This window comes from Alosa alosa, chromosome 24 (genome assembly GCF_017589495.1).
Source record: "Alosa alosa isolate M-15738 ecotype Scorff River chromosome 24, AALO_Geno_1.1, whole genome shotgun sequence".
Classification (NCBI taxonomy): Eukaryota; Metazoa; Chordata; class Actinopteri; order Clupeiformes; family Clupeidae; genus Alosa; species Alosa alosa.
The window spans coordinates 20,023,763-20,031,262 of NC_063212.1; the positions used below are offsets into that span (position 1 = coordinate 20,023,763).

Genomic DNA, 7,500 nt, shown 5'->3' on the forward strand with positions numbered 1-7,500 from the left:
AGCGTTAGGACCAGTGTACATATGAGCCATGAAGTCCCCATCAGACGTGGTCGCACTGTCATTTTCCCTCTTTGATGGCCATCCATCATATGTCAACATTTTACATTCTTCTTACAGTTACTTCCTCAAAAAAATCCTCAAACCACGCTGACTGGATGGGATGTGGTCTCTCTAGACTTGATTTCTCCATAACCCTGAATACAGTTTATTCTGTATGTAGTGTTGCTTGGCTATCCAGTATCACACTCAGTGCCATTGTAATTTGAATTGATTTATTCAGTGTGCAGCAATCAAATCTTATTAATTAATCACCTACAAATGTATGACTGTGTAGGTGCCTTTATGAAAATCATTGTGTTAAAAGTATCTAGCTGAAGTGTCGTTCGTTGTCCATCTTGAATCTGTTGTTGTTGGAGTCCTTGGTCGCTAACTAGCATTTAGCCCTGATCTCTAAATCTCTGGCAGGGCTTATTTTCACTTGGGTGCCGATCCCCGTGTGATCTGAGGTGTGAAGGGTGAGGAACGAGAGAGAGAGAGTAGAGAGGCCTGGAGACTGACAGGCTTTAATGACAGCTGACCTCCTCCTCGCACAACACACTCACCACCCACTGCAACCTGCCCCCCTTCAGGGCAATCGCTCCATTGCTTTTGCAGTGTTTCAGCGAACCTGCTCAGAATCATGTCATGCGAGGCTATGTGAGGTGGTTGCAGTGTGCTGTGCTGCAAAGGTGTGAGAGACCATGTTTACACAAGGGGAAAAGAAAGCACTGATAGGTGTTAGAACAGTGTTAGGTTGAGGTTATCTAATGAAGTGTCAAATATAACACATACTGTATACATACTCGTCATTTACCCTGCGTTTGCATGCGTTTTCATTTATGAGAACAAGCAACATCCAATCAGACTTCTGGATACCTCACTTCATGAATACTTCACCCACTAGTTGCCACCCTGCTCTTGTATTGGATCTAGAGAGATACTATATTGCTTAAGCCATAGATATCACTTAAGCAATTTGTGCATAAAGTGGTTTTGAAAAGCAAACCATTTCAAAATAATGCTAATTTGGAGGAGGCATTACCAGCAAGATTGCATATTCTTTTTTGGGGGGCTTTTTAAAATGCCCACTCAGGAAAAAATGAATGAAATCACATTTTGGGGACACTTAGCTGGGAGGCCCATTGTCTATGCGACCAAGCTTGGCCACGTAATTGCAATCTTGTCCCCCATTTATCATTTGGCCTAAGTGAGACCAAGCCGAGCCTCTAGGACACAGCCATCCACACTTATTGGCTGAGGCCGTGCTCACGGATAACGCATGGGATAATGAGCAGGAGGAGAAGAGGAGTAAAGGAAAAGAGGTGGGTGCAGCTTTTATAGCAGCAGGGTAAAAAACACAGCTGCTGAAAAAAGCATCAACGTTTCTTTCCCTCCCTTTGGATGCGGGTGTGCCCTCCCTGATTGCAAAAGAGGGGTATGATTATGGACGCACGTAAATTACTGTGTTTTGGGGTGGTGTGTGTGTGTGTGTGTGTGTGTGTCAGTGTGTGGTGGTGGTGGGAGCATGTGAAAATGGCTTTTCTAGCTAATAGCATCAAAGGACGCAGACTATAATCTATCAGGGGCTCCTTGCTCTCAAATGGGCCTTTATTGCGCAAAGTGCTTCAAGAGGTGCTAAGTGCTAGGCTAAAGCGTTAATTGCCGATTGGGCCCATGGCACTGTGGACACACAAACAAACACACACACACATACACACACAAACAAACACACACACACAAATACACACACACACACACACACACACACACACATATACACCCAGAGACCTCGCGGGATTGTCAGTGTTAATCAAAGGTCTCGTCTGTTGCATCCCTAATGAGAAGATTCAGTCTGAGTTTGCCTAAGTATCACCTTAGGGGTGAGTCACTTTACTGCTTCTGGAATAAATCCCTATTTATCTCATGTTGATATGTATTTTAAATCCTCAAAGATTTTATAATAAGGGCTCTTTTCATTGTCTGTGACCAAGGGGAGCTTTTCCTAGAGGTGCCTTCTTTGACCTTGACCTGTTGGGAATGGGAAATATTTTTTTTTTTTCATTTCTGTCTGTCGTTTTTGTGCCTCTTCCTCTTCCCGTGTCGTTCCTTGGTGAATGAGGCTTTGGTCGGTCTCCAACAGACTGCACCTGTTACAGGAGGGGGTCCCTGCACAGCCAAGGATATGAGATGCTGAGAGAAGATGGAAGAGATGAGAGATGAGAGAGAGAGAGAGGAGAGAGAGAGAGAGAGGGGGGGGGGGAGAGGGAGAGGGAGGGAGGGAGAGAGAGAGGATTGGGAAGACCCCGGGGTTGGACAGGTGACAGTAGTGGATAAATCAAAAATAGAATGTAGATGATTGCAGTGTGTGTGTGTGTGTGTGTGGGGGTAGCTATGCCCATATAGAAAGGTAAGATACACACAGACAGACACCATCACAGTCAGAGACACATACTTGGATACCCAGACACAATGGGAGAGATACACACTGACACAGACAAAGACACAGACAATGAGACAGACATACACACACACACACACACACACACACACACACACACACAGATGGACAGACAGAGAGAGTGTCTGAGCAACAGAATGGGGGAAGAACAGACAGAAAAGCATTGGACCAAAAGAGAGAGAGAGAGAGAGAGATAAAGAGGGAAAGTGGGGGAAAAGCGAGAAAGAGAGATGGAACTGGAGATTGCTGCCGTGACCTCCCACATCCTCAGGCGCATGCTATTCAAAGCCCTCTAATTTGTGTCATTAATTAAGCACTGCAAGTCTAGTCACAATGTCCTCTCTCTCTCTCTCTCTCTCTCTCTCTCTCTCTCTCTCTCTCTCTCTCTCTCTCTCTCTCTCTCTCTCTCTCTCTCTCTCTCTCCTCCCTCACTCCCGTTGCCATCCCGGGATCCTCTCTCTGCTCCGCTCCACTCAACCATGAATCTCTATTAGGCACTAATGATATCATTCTGCCACCTCGCTGGCACGCAGGCACAAAATCGGGACATGTTAATTATTGAGAGGCTCGGGCATGCACCCGGCTTCGGCTGAGGGGTAGAAGGAGGAGGAGAGGATTCTTTTTGGTGGGGGGGGGTCGGTGGGGGTGAAGTTTACAGTAACAGCCTCCGCATCTGGTTTATCTGCGTTTATTGGTTGTCGATCATCTCCACTGCTGGGGCCGGTGTTGAAAAACTTCCCCACCAGAAGTTAAGCAAACAGCTTCAAAGTCATGGAGTCATTTGCATCTGCAGGGCTCAGGTGATTGACGCCTGTTGACAGCTTACGTGAGGTAAAAGTGTCCCTGACAGTCAAGAACCCCCCCTCCTCTCCACCGCCCCCTTCTTTTAGGCGTTTGGGGAAACGTGCAGGTTTGGGACACACATTTAGGTGTTTATCTCACCAAGGCCAGCTGCAGATGCTCTTCCCACCAATTAGCTGTTCTTAAGATGCTCTTTAGGTGTACTTTCAGCCAATTACATGATTATGAGATGATCTAATCCGACCTGCCTGGGGGAGACCCTGTTGTCCCTTGGCAACTCACATCATGACTTTATAATGGTATCAGGTGCAAACATTTGGTCCAGACACAGGTACAGCATGTGTTTCTTTAATTAAGGATTAGTCAGATCATCCTCATAGTTAAGCTTCAAAATAAGCATTATCAGTAGTAAGTGTATCACCAAGTAGGTTCCTTGTTCAGTGACCTTCCCCTGAAGCATGGGATATCATGCAGCTCAAGATATAATAATTATTCGGTGCCTGGGAAATACCTTCTCAAGAGATTGGACTATATGATCAAGTGGACAGTCATATTCTTCCTCCATGACTTGGTGAAATGTATCAAGAGTAATACTTTCCGTTTTTGTTTTTGTGTGGTGAAGTTTGTGTTATTTTGTCCTTTAGTTTTCTACTAGTAAAAATATTTGTCCGTATATGCCTGCCATTTGGAGACTGAAGTTGAACAGCTTTTCTTTTCTGAAGAACACCAGCAAAATAGTTTTATTTTATTTTTTTAGTAGTAACAGAAAAAGCCGAGAGCTAAAGTCGTTTCGAAGAACAGATGCCTTCTGTGAGAGCAGATTCTGTTTGTGCATTTTCAAATTCCTGCCCCCCACACCATCTCTCTCTCTCTCTCTCTCTCTCTCTCTCTCTCTCTCTCTCTCTTTCTTTTTCTCTCTCTCTCTCTCTCTCTCTCTCTCTCAATGCTCTGCTCTGCTCTTTATTTTCCCCCAAGAACTCTACAGCTGCCTTTAAGTGCTCGAATGACAACCACCGCCCAAATCTTATTACGGTCACAGTGCAGAAGAATCCTTTCATATGAATTGATTTTTTTCCCTTCCCTCCTCTCCCTCCATTTCTTTTCTCTCTCCCTGTCTTTCACTCTCCCTTCCTCTTTCTCTCTCTCTCTCTCTCTCTCTCTCCCTGTCTTTCTCCCTCTGTCTCTCTCTCTCTCTCTCTCCCTGCTATTTCTCCTTTTCTGAAGAGGCACTGAAGCTAGCTCGTCCTCTGCTGCGTCGCTAATAGCGTTGGCGGTTGGCGCGAGACAAATTATCCGTCGCTGCCCAAACGCTTTCAGGAGTGACCTTGACACGGAGACGCCTGATTCGATTTTGATGAGTCATGACTGGGAAGGGAGGGCCTGTCACCACGGGTAACCGTGTTGTTTGACAGCCTCAGGTAGCAGCATTGTGTGTGTGTATGTGGGGTGGGGTGGGGGATTCTGTGGGGGCACAGGCCGTGTCTTTGAGGGGTGGGTGGCACATGCCGAGGAGAGGCAGGGGGCGAGGGGATGGGTTGGCTAGCGGCTTGGTTGGTTTATACTGTGGGGGGGAGTTTAGGGGCCAGTGCTGCTTTGCTACATGGCTAGCGGCTGCCAGGCTAATGCCTTCCTCCACAGCCCGTTTGCCAGCTCATAACCAGTGTCGACCACCGAATCGCACTCACCAGGGGGATTTCCTTTTTCTTTTTCTTGTCCCCCTCTGGGGAGTCATGGAGGAGTCCTATTGGGTGGTACACAGCAAGAGTGTGAGATCACTTCCTGCCATGCTAATATCATGCTGGGTGCTATTTTCAACACCCTTTTTTTTTTTTCTGTGTGTGTGTGTGCTTCTTTTGCACACATACCGTAGCCACTCCAAAATGTACAGCTCAGAGGCTTTACGGACATGACGGACAAGATCATTCTTGTGTCATCACAGCATGTAGAGACATACTGTACACACAAACACACACACACACACACACACACACACTTGTTTGACTGCTGTGTGACACTGAGGGCATTACCTTCAGATCTCTGTGCAGTTCTAATGTCAGCTGGCCTAAGCCTAGCCCGTAGAACAGCACAGAAGACTTGGCGGTGTCGATATGGTACATCCATCTGGCATGTTCTCTTTTCCTTCTCTCTCTCTCTCTCTCTCTCTCTCTCTCTGTGTCTTTGTCTCTCTCCATCCTTCTCTCTGGCTTTTTTGGAGAATGTACATTGTAAGCCCCTGGTAACTCGGGTTAATCCACTCTTATTAAATAAAGGATTACAGAGTTGGGAGCTGGAGAGGGCCATGAGCCTGTCCTACTGTTTACTGCACTAGGGAGCAGACCCCCTCTCACACACACATAAACCAACACACACACACACACACACACACACACACACACACACACACACACACACACACACAGACAGACACACACACATAAACAAAACAAAGACACACATAATTAAAAACACACACACACACACACACACACACACACACATAAACAAAACACAGACACACATAATTAAAACACACACACACACACACACACACACACACACACACACACACACACACACACACACACACACACACACACAGTGTTCCTTGCACTGGGTAGGAAAGGAAAGGCATAGAATATAAGATAGAGACTGATGTGGAGGAAGGGGTGAATAAGAGATATAAGGAAAAGAGGAGATGGGATGATGGGATACGGTGAGATAGAGAGGAGGAGTGGATGGAAAATAGAACAAGCGAGACAATGAGAGGAGATACATACACACATACATATATGTGTGTGTGTGTGTGTGTGTGTGTGTGTGTATGCCTTTACTGAACTATCACATGAGTCACAACCTCTTGCAGTAGGTACTCTGTAGGCTACTATGTATTACTATGGGGTAAAGGACCGTAGAGTACATGCTCATCGCCAATCAGCCCACGCACACCATTTGCATGGGGGAAAAAACCCCATGATCAGTTACTTGGAAAAAGGCATAATATGCAACTTTCATTTCTCCACTAGACCTTTCTGGTAGAGCAATGGATTGGAGGAGGGACACAGTGTGAATCGGATCAATATGTTTGAGATGGAAAGAGGAGTGTGTGTGTGTGTGTGTGGGGGTCGCATGTGTAGTCTTGTGTTGTGTAGGCTGTTGTGTAGATATGTATTTGATGCTTCCCCATGCATGCCTGGGGGCAGACATTAATTCGAAGAGCCGCTTGGCCTAGATTCAGATTGATGTGAATCATATCCACGGAATTATATCCACGGACTACATCAGGTTAGCGTTCTCCTTCTCCCTCTTTTTTCATGATCACACACACCTGCACTGCATATCTCTGCTCGCATTGGAAAACCATAGTATCACATGGCAATAACTAACACTAACCTGAAATCCGTAATATCACATGACGCCAACTAACACTAACCCTGATTGTGACTATGACTCACGTCGGCCTGTATTGGCACAAGTACACTGGCGTAATCATTGGTCTTTATTTATGTCATGCAAGAAATGGCTGGTAAAGTATCTATGGTATTTCCCCAGTTCAGATGCCATATATTTGCCACCATGCACTATGTATCATACTGTGTGTGTTGCCCTGTGTATCATCAGCTGTGCCATAACCATCAAAGAGATCTCTCTCTCTCTCTCTCTCTCTCTCTCTCTCTCTCTCTCTCTGAACGATGCATTGAAAAAGGCTTCATCTGTGATGTTCCATATGCTCATCCTCACATATCCAATTTGGCCTTTCAAAATAAAAAAAAATCCTAGAAAGAATGAAAGATATTCTTAGACAAGTTAATTGCAACCATTTCTCTTCTCCTTTTCATTTGACACAACTTCAAAAAGCTCTCCTTGCCCATCCTAGTTTTGCTGTAAGCTGCTTTCTCCTTTACTTTCTGTTTTCTTCCTGGCTTCCTTCGCAGGTTCCAACAAAAGGAAATGCTGTGGTGTATTTGTATTATGTCTCAGTGCCGGATGGAATTACAACGCAGGAGCACTGACCTGACTGTACTACTGTTTCCCATTTTCTCTCATTGTTATTATTGTAATTATCATTCTCTTTCCTCCACTGCACAGTCTCTCAATGGCTCTCAGCTGACCTGCCAGAATAAACTGGATTCTTTGCCAAATGCTCGCACCAATTAATTTATTCTTTCTGTTTCTTCCCTGTTTCTTATTCCTCTTTCCAATCC

The 7,500-nt window shown here is 45.5% G+C and overlaps 1 protein-coding gene across 1 annotated transcript in view; it reads left to right on the plus strand.

Annotated features, from left to right (window-relative positions):
* The window catches only part of LOC125289129 (adhesion G protein-coupled receptor L3-like), a 294,210-nt gene that overhangs the window by 151,276 nt on the left and 135,434 nt on the right, over window positions 1–7,500 (plus strand). The gene's annotated exons all lie outside the window — the stretch shown is intronic.